Consider the following 13,725-nt stretch of genomic DNA (forward strand, 5'->3'; position numbering starts at 1 on the left):
GAAGTAATGAATGAAATGGAAGTGAAATGTGGTCGACCAGCGGTTCCCCTGGGGAACGGCATCACTACTGACATCTATCTTGTCTGGAAGTTCTGCTGTGGAATCCTTCCTAGAGTCTCGGGTGGAGAGGGAGGGACCCAGATATGTGTCCACCCTTCATGGGCACAGGGGTGAACTCAAGGAGGAGAACATCACCCTTCTTCTTTGGTCAGTTCTTCTCCTCTGTGATCATTGAACTGTTGGAGCATTTAATGTGGCAATTTTTTTATTTTTTTCCCTTTTATTGCTTTTCACCTTCTGGGGGAGATGAAGATGAGAAACTGCAAAGTGAGGAAACCTCTGTGAGAGCCAGGAGAAGGAAGAACCTAGGATCATTTCTAGACCGTAAGCTCACTGTGGGCAGGAAATGTGTCTACCAACTCTGTCGTATTGTGATATCGTACTCTCCCAGGTGCTTGGTACAATGCTTGGCACACAATAAGCATTCAATAAATACCATTAATTGACTGATTGATTTCTAGGAGATTCAACCTGAGCTCTCTTGAGCCATGTAAATTGATGAGAATGTGAGAAGGGCAGGATGAGTCCTGGGACTTCACCCTTGCCATTAGAGATGGTGAGCCACAACCCCAAACACACTGGACTGTTTAGTCTTTTTGATGGTCTTGGGACAACTGCTGAATCTATTTTGTGGAGAGGTTATCATTTCCCTGTCCCTCTTCTAATTAAAACTATCTTTGTCTTATTTTCACAAGTGCATGTACACATATATCATACTCCCCTCTTTCCCCACACTAAACTCCACCTCCCCCCCCCCCCCACACGCACACCACACACACCACACATACTTTGCAAAGAGCTGAAGGAAAACAATCCCTCTGGGACAGATTCCAAAAAAGCTCTGATTCGCAGTGCTACACTTAGAGGGCTAAGTGTTCTTATTGAACTTTTCTTTAAAGCCTATCTTCCTTTTGTTGATATTTCATCTCTAATGAACCTCACTTTTGCAGCCCTGAGCCTCCCACTTGGTAGGTCAGCTCTTGAGCTTTCTCATTCCCAGGGGCAATGCTTTAAAACAGGCTAGAAATGGAAAGAAACCCACAGATGCCAAATGTTCACTGCTTCTTTTTTATGGGAGTATACTTTAAGGAAAAAACCTTCTATTTTTAAAGAGAAGCCCAACTTAATAGGGCAACCAAAAGTTCAGGCCCATTTTCTTCCCTATCCACTCTAGCCAAGTAATTTCCCAGGTCATGAATCCCTTGAAATAAGGTTTCTCAATAGCCCCCAAGGTTGAATCCTATTGTTGTAACTAAGAAAACACTGGGGTTTTTCCCCACAAGAATTCCCTAACAGCATTCACATCTCATTCTGTTAATCAGGGAGGTGAAAAACACTGTGGCCACATCCGTCTGAGGTAAATCTCACTAACCAAATGCTCTGTAATGGGCTGCATGAATCCACCGTCTTCACTTCCTCACTACTAAATCTCTTCTTGTCCAATCAAGACTTGAGCCCCCTTCACTCCACTGAGGTTGCACTTCCCAAGGTCTTCAATGACTTGCTTTGGCCAGGTCATATGAGCCTTACTCCATTCTAATCCTCCTTGACTTCTTGCCTTCCATGACACAGTTGACCACTCCCTTCTCGTAGACACTCTTTCTGGCTTGGATTTCACAAACCCTGAACTCTCCTGGCCAGTAGTTTATGTTTGATCTAAAGATGAATAGGTAGCCTTTGGAGATTTTTGAGGAGTGGAGAGAAATTTTAGAAAGGAGATCAGAATGAGAGAGTGAAGTACTGATGAAAGAAGGTAGAAGCTAGAGACAAGGAGACCAGTGAAGTGGTTGATAGGGTAGTAAATCCAAGATGGTTACCTGACCATGAGTGGGAGTGGTTTGGATGGAGAGCAGAGCCAGGAAATGTGGAGGAAAACCTAACAGGACTAAGCACTTAGTACAGTGTTCTGCACACAGTACATGCTCAGTAAATACCACTGATTAACAATAGATCGGATGTGAGAGTTGAATCTGAACATGGAATCAAGATTAATGTTAAGGCTTGAAACAGAGAGGATGGTGGTGTTGTCAATTGTAATGGGAAGGTTAGACGAAGGAGAGGACTTGGGAGGGAAGATGAGGATTTCAATTTTCAACATATTGAGCTGGAGGTACCAGCAGGACACCCATATGGAGATGTCTTGCAGGCAAGAGGAAATGTGAGAATGCAGGCGGGGGTAGAGGGAGGGACTAGTAAAAGTTATCTGTATAGAGGTGGTAACTGAAGCTGTGGGAGCAGATGAGCTCCATGAGGGAAGGAATATTAAGTGAGAAGACAAGGTGACCCATAACTGAGCCATGAGGGACTCTGACAGGTAGAGGGGGTGGCAGAAGAGGAGCCAGTGAAAGAGACTGAGATAGAGTGATCAGAGAAGGGGAAAATCAGGAGAGAAGACTACGTTGGTAAAACATGATTTTACAATTGTTTCTGATCCAGTTCTCATGAGAAGAGTCCTGGACCAGCAAGAATACCATCCATGGAGCCATCTACCAAAAATCTCAAACTCTGATTGATCACTCCATCAGTGTTTTTATTGAATGCTTACTCTGTGCAGAGCACTGTGCTAAGTGCTTGGGAGAGTACAGTACCGTGGCTCAGAGGAAAGAGCACAGGCTTGGGAGTCAGAGGTCATGGGTTCAAATCCCGGCTCAGCCACTTGTCAGCTGTGTGACTTTGGGGCAAATCACTTAACTTCTCTGTGCCTCAGTTACCCCATCTGTAAAATGGGGATAAAGACTGTGAGCCCTACGTGGGACAACCTGATCACCTTGTATCCTCCCCAGCACTTAGAACAGTGCTTTGCACTTAGTAAGCGCTTAACAAATGCCATCATTATTATTATTACCAAGCTAGTAGACATATCCCCTGCCCACAGAGAGCTTACAATCTATAGGGAGAGACAGACATTAAAATGCATTACAGATATGTACCTCACTGTAGTGGGGTTGAATATCAAGTACTTAAATAGGAATAGGTTCAAGGGCACAGGTGACACAGATTGGAAAGGGAATAAGGAAATGAGGGCTTAGTTGGGGAAGGCCTCTTGGAAAAGATGCAATTTTAGTAGGCCTTTAAAGGTGGGGAGAGTGGTGCTCTGGCTTATATGGAAGTGGAGGGAGTTCCTGGTCAAAAGAATGACGTGGAAAAGGGGTTGGCAGTCAGAGAAGATCAAAGTACAGTGAGGAGGTTGGCATTAGAGTGAAGTGAAAGGGCTGGGTTATAGTTTGAAATTTGACATTTGATATTCGCCCACCCACAGCCGTACAGCACTTACGTAGAGATCGGCAAATTATTCATTTATAGTAATGCCTGTTCCTGTCTTTAAGCTCACTGTGGGCAGGGAACATATTTACCAGTTCTACTGTATGGTACTCTCCCAAGTGCTTAGTACAGCATTCTGCTCTGCACACAGTAAGCTTTCAATAGATACCACTGATAGACTGATATATCAATGAAGTAAGATGGGAGAGGCAAGGTGAATGAGTGCTTTAAAGCCAAAGGTAAGTTGTTTCTTTCTGACGTGGAAGTGGGCAGCCAAACACTGTAGGTTCTTGAGGAGTGGGGAAACAAGGACTGAACTTCTTTTAGAAAAATGAACCAGGCAGCAGATTGAAGTATGGACTGAAGCGGGGAAGAGACAGGAGAGAGGGAGGTCACAGAGGAGGCTGATGCAGTAATCAAGGCAAGATAGGATAGGTGTTTGCATCAATGTGGTAGCAGTTTGGATGGTGAGGAAAGAGCAGACTTTAGCAGTGTTGTGAAGGTAGAATCTACAGGATTTGATAACGGAGTGAATATGTGGGTCAAGTGAGAGATATGAGTTGAAGATAATGCCAAGGTTACAGGCTTGGAAGACATGGAGAATGGGGGTGGTGCCTACAGTAACAGGAAAGACGGGGGAAGATGAGTTCTTTTGGGGGCATGTTTAGTTTGAGGTGTTGGTGGGACATCCAAGTGGAGAGGTCCCAAAAGCAGGAGGAAATATGAGATTGCAGCAAAGGAGAGAGATCGGGGCTAGAGATGTAGATTTGGGAATCATCCCCAAAGATTTGGCAGTTGAAGCCATGGGAGCGAATGAGTGCTCCAAGAGAGTGGGTGTAGATGGAAAATAGAAGGGGACCCAGACCTGAGCCTTGAGAGAACTCCCACATTTAATGGGTGGATGGCAGGGGAGGAGCCCATGAAAGAAACAGAACAAGCAGCCAGCATGGTAGGAGGAGAAACAGGAGAGGACAGTGTCAGAGAAGTCAGGGTTAGATAATGTTTCCAGGACAGAGGCATGGTCCGTGGTATTGAAAGCAGCTGAGAGGTCAGAGATGGAACAGAGGTCATTGGATTTGGTAAGAAGGAGGCCACTGGTGACCTTTGAGAGGGTCATTTCCATGAAGTGAAGGGGGGGGCAGAAGCCAGAGTGAAAGGGGAGGAGAGAATTGGAGGAGAGGAAGAGGTGGCAGAGGGTGCAGACAACTCACTCAAGGAGTTTGTAAAGGAACCGTAGGAAGGAGATGGGGAGATAAATGGAAGAAGCTGTGGGGTCAAGGGAGGGGTTTTTTTAGGATAGGGGATACATGTGCATGCTTGAAAGCAGTGAGAAAGAAGCCATTGGAAAGTGAATGGTTGAAGATGGTGGTTAGGTAGGGAAGAAGGGAGGTGGCAAGTGTTTTGATAAGGTTTGAAGAATGGGGTCGGAGGCACAAGTGGAGGGTGTAGAATTTGAGAGAAGGTGGGAGAACTCCTCTTGAGATACTCTGGGAAAGGTGGGAGAATCAAACTGTGGGCAGGAGGAGGGAGGGACTGGAAAGGAGCATGGGAGATTTTAGGGAGATCATGCCTGTTGGTTTCAATTCTATCCAAGTATTTGGCCAGATCATTAGGGGAAAGAGATGGGGGTGGGGGTGGGACAGAGAGTTTGAGAAGCGAGGTAAATACCCGAAATAGCTGGTGTGGGCAATGGGTATAGGAATCACGAAGAGCAGACTTAAAGCAAGTGAGACTGACTTCAAGGTGGACAAGTTCGCCTTGGTATCTGCCTTGAGCCTGTTTTACCAGGCAGGCAGGACAACTGCTTGGGTCACTGAAGGGGGAAAAATTCCACGGAAATAAGAGACCACAGTCTAGATGATTTAAGGGGTGGAATACTCTACCAACTAGTAGTTCTACTCCTTAAACTCCTCTCCCCTCCTGCAAGTCAGACATGATCCATAGGGAAAGTGACCTTCCCTGAGCTCCCACTTACTTAAAACCAATCCTCCTGTCCTAGGGATTGTGATGCCGACATTTGCCAGCCCAAGTGGCTGAGAGATAATCAGGCCGACACATTGTCAGCACCAACTCTCTGCTCCACTTCCCAAGCCCAGGGCATTGCAGCATTGGCGCTTTCTCCACAGACGTAGCACCACAGGAAATGCCCCTGTTACTTTATTCCCACAGGAAGGGTGGCAGGTAAAGGGCTGGCAAATGGCAGGATGTGGCTTCTGGATGGCCCAGGAAAACAAGGAGATTCTCATCATCCTCACTGGGCTGCGGGATGAGTAGAGCTGCTCTCCCCCTCTGCCTTGGGGCCCAAGTGCTCAGTACAGTGCTCTGCACATGGTAAATACTCAATAAATATGACTGATTGAGTGACAGGAACTGCCAAGGTGCCTGCATCCCATCGAGCAGTACAAATGCTTCCTGAGTGGGCAGGCTTTCACCCGTGGCTGCCATTGAAGTAGCCTGGCCCCGTGGCTGGGGGGTCCTTACCCAAGGCATGGTCCTCTGCTGTTCCCCCAGTGCTGTGCCTATCCTGGGGCCACAGCTGAGAGACTGCTCAGCTTGATGGGATATGCCACTGTGGTGGCTCCCATCGGATCCCTGATGGACAGAAAGCCCCCTCCCCAAGGGAATTTGGAGCAGGGGTGAGATAATTGACTGCTTTTTAGTCAGGTGTGCCCAGGCATCTCTGAAACTGCTTTCTCCTGAATATAGTTTTGCTGACCCAAACTCAACTGGTACTATTGTGAAACACCAGATTTTAACAATGAACCCTTTCTGGAAGCAAAAGGAGAAGAGAAGTGTGGGGTATCACTGGGTCAGGGAAAGGAAAGGAGAAAACACTATGCATTCAAAATGGGTTTAGACTATAACAAGATTAGAAACAAAGCCAACTAACAAATTACTCTAGCTAAAATACTTCCTAATAAAGTTAAACACCTAAAAAAGGCAAGCAAAATTCACAGCTAAATAAGAGCCAAAGGAAACAGTGATAATATTTACAGATATGATATGTTTACACGATGGACTATTCGTATAAGGAAATAAACAACGAAATTAAAAATGAGTAGCCTAGGATGTAGGTCTTTCAGCTCCTATTTCACTAGGGTCTGTGTTTGGCAGGCTCCCTTGTTGCAAATTCATTAGAAAGTTCAAGCAAGTTCATTTGTAATTTGAAAGCTGTTTGGCCACCTAGTGGTCATTCATGAAACGCCAGTTCATTAGTTCCAATTTTCTAACTGAATTGTCCCTGGGTTTGAAAATGAGGGTGCTGAGTTTGTATCTATGAGTGTGAATGTTGTTGAGAGAGAATATCTAACATACTTGCCTAATGCCCTTGAAAATAGAGTAGTACCTCTGTTCCAGCCCTTTGCCTTTCAGAATAAAAATTGTTCAGACACCAAGGTTGTTGTCAAATCATTAAAATTGTGGTATTTGTTAAGTGCTAGCTTTATTGTCAAACGCTGTACTAAGCACTGGGGAAGATACAAGAAAATCACTTTGGTCACAGTCAAGTTGCACATGGGACTCAGTCAAGGCGGAGGGAGTACGGGTACTAAGTTCCCATTTTACAAATGAGGAAACTGAGGCACAGAGAAGTTAAGTGTCTTGCTGAAGGACACACAGCAGGCAAGTGTCAGAGCCAGATTTAGAATCCACGTCCTCTAACTCTTTGGCCTCTGCTCTTTTCACTGGGCCACGCTGCTTCCTAAATGGCACTGCTACCTCTTCCTCTGCAAAAGTTCAGATTGGGGCTGACTGTATTTGGCAGGACTTTAGTTTGGAATGGGGAGGAGAAAAGGATGTCCCCCGCCCAGCAGGACATAAACTGTTTTTGCAGACATGATCATGATGATGGCTTGTGCTGAACCATCCATCCACAGTCTTTCACCCAGTTCCTCCGTGCCCGGCGGCACACATTGCTCAATGCCTGTTGGGAGAACGGGTGCAGTTTGTGGTCCCAGAATGGATTATTTCTGCGGCCTCCACCGTAGCAGATATTACCACCCATTTCATAAGCCATAAATATAATCCTCAGAATGGCTTAGGAAGAATCAGAGGAGTCTGTGCCACTTTGTTTTGAAACCCAGGGCACAAGCTAAAACCAAACAAAGAGCAACAATATATACAGTTGAACAACTAAACAGACCAAAACTAGATGAGAAGAGGATCAAAAGAGCAGCAAGGGAGTATGCTGGAAAGAGCTGTTGTTTTGGGTTGGAGGGGAGTGAGTGAGGGGAGAGACACATAGCTTTGACAGTCACTCTACCAATCAATCAATTGTATTTATTGAGTGCTTACTGTGTGCAGAGAACTGTTCTACGTGCTTAGGACAGTACGGCACAATATAGCAGACATATTCCATGCCCACAATGAGTCTACCATCCAGAGAGGGAGACAGACATTAATATAAATAAATAAATAATGGTTATGTACAAAAGTGCTGTGGGGCTGGTAGTGAATAAAGGGAGTCAAGTCAGGGCAATGCAAAAGGGAGTGGGAAAATAGGAAATGAGGGCTTAGTCAGGGAAGGCCTCTTGGAGAATGCGTGCTTTCAATGGGACTTTGAAGGTGGGAAGAGTAATTGTCTGTCAGATATGAAAAGGGAGGGTGTTCCAGGCCAGAGGCAGGACGAGAGAGAGGTCAGCAGTGACATAGAGGACACTGCTGTATAGTGATTAGGTCAGCATTAGAGGAGAGAAGTTTGCGGGCTGGGTTGTAGTAGGAGAGTAGCAAGGTGATATAATAACAATAATAATAATTCTGGTATTTATTATGCGCTTACCGTGTGTCAGGCACTGTAGTAAGTGCTGGGGTGGATACAAGCAAATTGTGTTGGGCACAGTCCCTGTCCCACATGGGGCTCAGAGTCTTAATCCCCATTTCACAGATGAGGAAACTGAGGCACAGAGAAAAGAAGTGACATGCCCAAGTTCACGCAGCAGACAAGTGGCGGAGGTGGAATTAAAACCCACAACCTTCTGATTCCCAGGCTCGTGCTCTATCCACTACGCCATGCTAGGAGGGGCAAGGTGACTGACTGCTTTAAAACTGACAGTAAGGAGTTTCTGTTTGATGAGGAGGTGGATGGGCAACCAATGGAGGTTCTTGAGGAGTGGAGTAACATGGACTGAACGTTTTGTAGAAAAATGATCTGGGTAGCTGAGTGAAGTATGGACTAGAGTGGGGAAAGAGAGGAGGTCAGGTAGGTTAGCAAGGAAGCTGATAGAGTAATTAAGTCAGGATAGGATAAGTACTTGTATTAATGGGCAAGCAGTTTGGATGGAGAGGAAAGAGGATTTTAGCAATGTTGTGGAGGTTGAACTGACAGGATTTAGTGATAGATTGAATGAATGGGATGAATGAGAGAGGAGTCAAGGATAACACCAAGGTTATGGCCTTGTGAGACAGGAAGGATGATGGTGCTGTCTTTGGTGTTGGGAAAGTTTTTGAGGAGTGGGGAGATGTGGACTGAATGATTTTTTAGCAAAATAACCCAGGCAAGCAGAGTGACTGGAGTGGGGAAAGGAGGCAGCTATACAGCCTCAACTAATGCTAGGGTTACTCTCTACCTGGCCAGCTCCTGGGCTGCATGTGCTGTCCTTCTTTCTGCAAAGTGACCATTCTCATTTGCATACACTGCCCCAATCAGAGGGACTACTGAAGATAGGGAAGGAGTCAGATAAAGTAAAAAACTAAATTGCTCAAAAACCTGCACTCTAGACCATGTTAAGAAGGAAACTAGGGGCAAGAGAACCAAGCACCCTTCCCCTGAAAGCCGTACTCTGCTAGCCCAGGTAAGCGGAAAGACATCGAGACTGTAAGCTCCTCCTCTAGACAGTAAGCTCTTTGTGGGCAGGGAACATGTCTACTAACTCTGTTGTGTTGTAATCTCCCAAGCGCTTAGAACAGTGTGCTCTGCACACAGTACATGCTCAATAAGAACCACTGATTGATCGAAGAAAAAGAAAACAAAGTTGGTTTAACCTGCTTGCTGCCTTTCTGATCTGGATCTGGGTCCGTCTTCTCTCTCTTGTGTCCAGACCCACTCTTCTGTCCCATAAACCCCATCTCTCACCCCCATAATCAACACACTCAGCGTGAACACAAAGACAGCTGTGTACACTACTCCATGTTAGCCAGGAGGCATAGGGCAGGGGAACTAGAGTGCTGCACATAATATGTGTTCATTAAATACCATTGATGACGATGATGAAACTAGGCTGCTCTCAAAGGCCCCTTCCTGGGCTAAACAAGTGGGTATTGGAGAGAAAAAACAAACTTGAATATATTTTGTCGAATCCTACCTCTGAGAACAGCTGTTTACAACCTTGGTCGTTTCTCTCAGAGATCTAGGCAACAGTTTTCTAACATACAGAGAAAGTGGTTTTATCCTTCACCAGGACAGAGAATAGAAAGCTCATATTCAGTTTATTCTTCAGAAACACACCCAGTAATCTCCAAAACACAGGAGAGGAGGACCTGGAGTTCAGAATTTGTGAGAAGGAATTTGGTCCTAGTTTTAGGATAGCTGAAACAGGACCAAAGGTTGTGGGGATCCCATTAGACTGTAAACTCCCCAGGGGCAGGAGCTATATCTTTCACTTCTAATCTTTGTTCCCAAGTGCTAACTGTGAGAGCTCTGCAAGGTGTTCAGTCAATACCACCAACTCACTGTTCAGTGCATTGTTATTTATTTACATATTTTGATTAGAGAGTGCCAGAACCACCTGGCTTTGTGGCCATCTGCCCATTTATACAGCACAGCTTTCAGACATTTCAATAAAATCATGTGCTTACCACACCTTGCAACAGGGATGTACCATTTTCACTGCATCCATAATTTAACAAGCCACAGAATGATTAGATTATTGAAAGTGTTATGACAGTTTGGACCATGGTGGCTATAACTGGAGCAAAAGACAAATTGAACAGCTATTATTTGTTGTTGGGTCTGGCTTTGTTTATTTTTATATTTCATTTTTTTCCCTGTATTTCAGTTGACCTCCCCACCCCGCTTTAGACTGGGAGACCCATGTGGGCTAGTGATTGTACTTGATGAACTCTCCATGCATTCTTCCCAACATTTACCACAGTGTTTCACATATTGTTAGTATTGCTTGACTGACTGATTGACTGACTGTTCAGGTTAAACCAACAAGACATTTGCTATAAATAAAGCCTCTAGCATTATCTAGCCCTGGATTCAAACTTCTAACCACCGAAGTGCTTGCTCTGGGCGATTTGTATTGTCCTGCTATTTTTAAAACCCATTTTAATTTGCATATTAAAGTGGTGTCAGGTGGAAATGAGTAGTCACAGAACTAAAATGGAGATATCTGCCACTGTCCATGCAATCAATAGTTTGCTTAGAAATGTTAGGCGATAAACAGTAAAATCTCCAATATGGCATATAACTCAGCTATGATAACAGCTATTAAATAGAGGGAAATAAGAATATGAAATGTGAACCTATTCGAAGGGCCATGACTTTGATTTAAATCTTCCCAGCCAAGAAACCGCTTCCTTTCACTCTTCTGAATCAAATTCAACTTCTGGTTAATCTTGTTACTGGTCTACCTTCTCTCATCCATCTTTCCTAAAAAGGTTCTTTTCACTTTGTTTGAATTTCCTCCTAGATCTGGGAATCTGGCATGGGTGCTCAAAGAAAATCAAGTGTTGGCTAAAGAGGCTTGCCCAGGAAGAAAGAGGGCCAGACCCAAAGGGATGTAGGTAAATGGAGGGACGTAACTAGAAGCGAAGACAAGAGAGCAGATACCAGAGAAGTGGGCAGGAGAATCTTTAAGCAGGATTAAAGGAGTTTAAGGCTGCAGTATCCAGGACACTAGCAGGTATCCTGGCAGAATGTCAAGGAGGAGAAAAGATAGCACCCCAACAGATTAACCAGAGGCCCTCGACAACTTGGCAGATTGAAGACAGAATGAGACTAAAGAGTCTAAATATTAAATGGAGATTTAATGTACTTTGTACTTGAATTTCATTTTTCCTATTGCTTTGTATTCCCCCTCTTTGTCCCCTTCACATTTGTCACTGTCACATTTATTAAGCAGAATACAGTATGTCAGAGACTGTACTAGGTGCTGGAGAAAATGTAGTGAAGAGTAACATATGTGGTCTGGTGACCTTTAGGAAACTTGCAATTTACAAGTCGGGGAAACAAACACACATAGAAGCATAGGCTGATGGAAAAGACCAGGGATCTGGGAGTTGGGAGAAGCAGACTATAGTCCCAGCTTGGCCATCAGCCTGCTGTGTGACAGTCTCCTCATCTCTAAAATGGGGATACGCATCTACTAACTCTGTTGTACTGTACTCTCTCAAGCACTTAATACAGTGCTCTGCACACAAATAAGAGCTCAATAAATATGATTGATGGATTGACTGATAATAATACTTGCCTTTCCTACCCCCATGGTCTTGGGAGTCGGAGGTCGTGGGTTCTAATCCTGGCTCTGCCACTTGTCAGCTGTATGACCTTGGGCAAGTCACTTAAATTCGCTGTTTCCCAGTTACCTCATCTGTAAAATAGGGGTGGAGATTGAGAGCCCCACGTGGGACAACCTGATTACCTTGTTTCTACCCCAGTGCTTAGAACGGTGCTTGGCACATAGTAACGCTTAGCAAATACCAACACTGTTATTATCATTATAACTGTTGCAAGTGCTTGGGAAAAAATAAAGCACCCTCCAAATTCAACATAGCATTATTGATAAAGTTTAATGCTAGAAAACCAAGTCTATAAAAACCCATAATAAAGACTGAGACAGTTCAAAACAGTTACCAATGTGGCCTCATGGAAACATCAAGTGCCTGGGAGTCAGAGGACCTGGGTTCTAATTCTGCCTCTGCCTCTTGTTTGCTGTGTGACCTTGGGCAAGTTACTTAACTTCTTTGTGCCTTAGTTCCCTCATCTGAAAAATGGAGATTAAGACTGTGAGCTCCACTTGGGACATGGAATGTGTCCAATCTGATTAGCTTGTACCTACCCCAATACTTAATACAGTGCCTGGCACATTGTCTTTTCTTATGCTGTCGAGTCATTCCCGGCCCAAAGCGACTCCATGGACACATTTCTCCCAGAACACCCCACCTCCACCTGTAATTGTTCTGATAGTGTATCCATAAGAGTTTTCTTGGTAAAAATACAGACGTAGTTTACCATTGCCTTCTTCTGTGCAGTAAAGTTGAGTCTCCACCCTCGACTCTCTTCTGTACCACTGCTGCCCAGCACAGGTGAGTTTTGATTTGTAGCAGATTGCCTTATACTCTCTAGCCACAGCTCAAGCTAGGAATGGAATGGGGATACTTCTGCTTGACTCTCCCTCCTGTAGCCGAGACTGGTAGAGTCCTGGAAACTCTCCAGATGTAATCCTGGGAGGGGAGCCTGGCACATAGTAAATGCTCAACAAATACCATTAGATATATATGAATATATCTCTGTGTGAGTGTGTTTGTATAATAATCACTGGCCTAAACATCTTCACACACCAAGTAAACAAAAGTCAGTAGAAATCATAACTTTTGGCTCCCTTGTTATGAAATTGCAGCAATTTCCTATTCGGCCATAGAATGTTTTGAAAGAGACCCAAATGATGGGAGCAGGAGAGAAAAGGGTTGAAGGTGGAGTATGGGTGTGAGTGTGAGGAAACAGTAATAAATTAACTAATTGCCTAAGTGCTTCCTGACTTTCCTTCAATTAGCCAGAGTAACAGAGCAAATTCAGATTATTCCATACCACTCAGCTTGACTCAAGATCTGGTCCCAAAGCTGAAACCTTCCTCCTAACCCAATAATTACCTTCTTCAGTTGGCTCTGAAGACCAGCTATTAAGATGGGGAGGGCAGGAGGATCGGGGAATCAATTGAAAACCTTCAACTTTTATCTCTTTGTCATCATTAAGACAAATGGGATCCTTTCTTTCTGCAGCCAAATTCCCATACACTGGACCAAAGACCTCTAGAAACTCTAAAGAAAACCCTTCAGGCAAAGGCTAGAATCCCTGCAAACAGGAAGAGACTGTCTTTGCGGGTGTTGCTTTGGTTTCTCTTTTGGAGTTTCCTTCTCGCTATAGGCTCCTCTCTCTCATTCAACCCACATATTCAATCTCTCACCAAATCCTGTCAGTTCAACCTTCACAGCATCCCTAAAATCTACCCTTTCCTCTCCATCCAAATTGCTACTATGTTAATCCAAACACTTATCCTAACCCACCTTTATTACTGTATCAGACTCCTTGCCGATCTCCCTGCCTCCTGTCTCTTCCCATTCCAGTCCACACTTCACTCTGCTGCCCAGATCATTTTTCTACAAAACATTCAGTCCATGTTACCCCACTCTTTAAGAATCCCCAGTGGTTGTCCATCCACCTCCACATAAAACAAAAACTCCTTA

The 13,725-nt window shown here is 44.6% G+C and overlaps 1 non-coding gene across 1 annotated transcript; it reads right to left on the reverse strand.

Moving 5' to 3' along the window:
* Window positions 1-12,577: 12,577 nt before the first annotated feature.
* Window positions 12,578-12,715, reverse strand: LOC114808381. Its single transcript, XR_003756228.1, has one exon. It is a non-coding gene; the product is annotated as a small nucleolar RNA SNORA7 (small nucleolar RNA).
* Between the last annotated feature and the right edge of the window lie 1,010 nt (window positions 12,716-13,725).

Source organism: Ornithorhynchus anatinus, chromosome X5 (assembly GCF_004115215.2).
Source record: "Ornithorhynchus anatinus isolate Pmale09 chromosome X5, mOrnAna1.pri.v4, whole genome shotgun sequence".
Taxonomy (NCBI): domain Eukaryota; kingdom Metazoa; phylum Chordata; class Mammalia; order Monotremata; family Ornithorhynchidae; genus Ornithorhynchus; species Ornithorhynchus anatinus.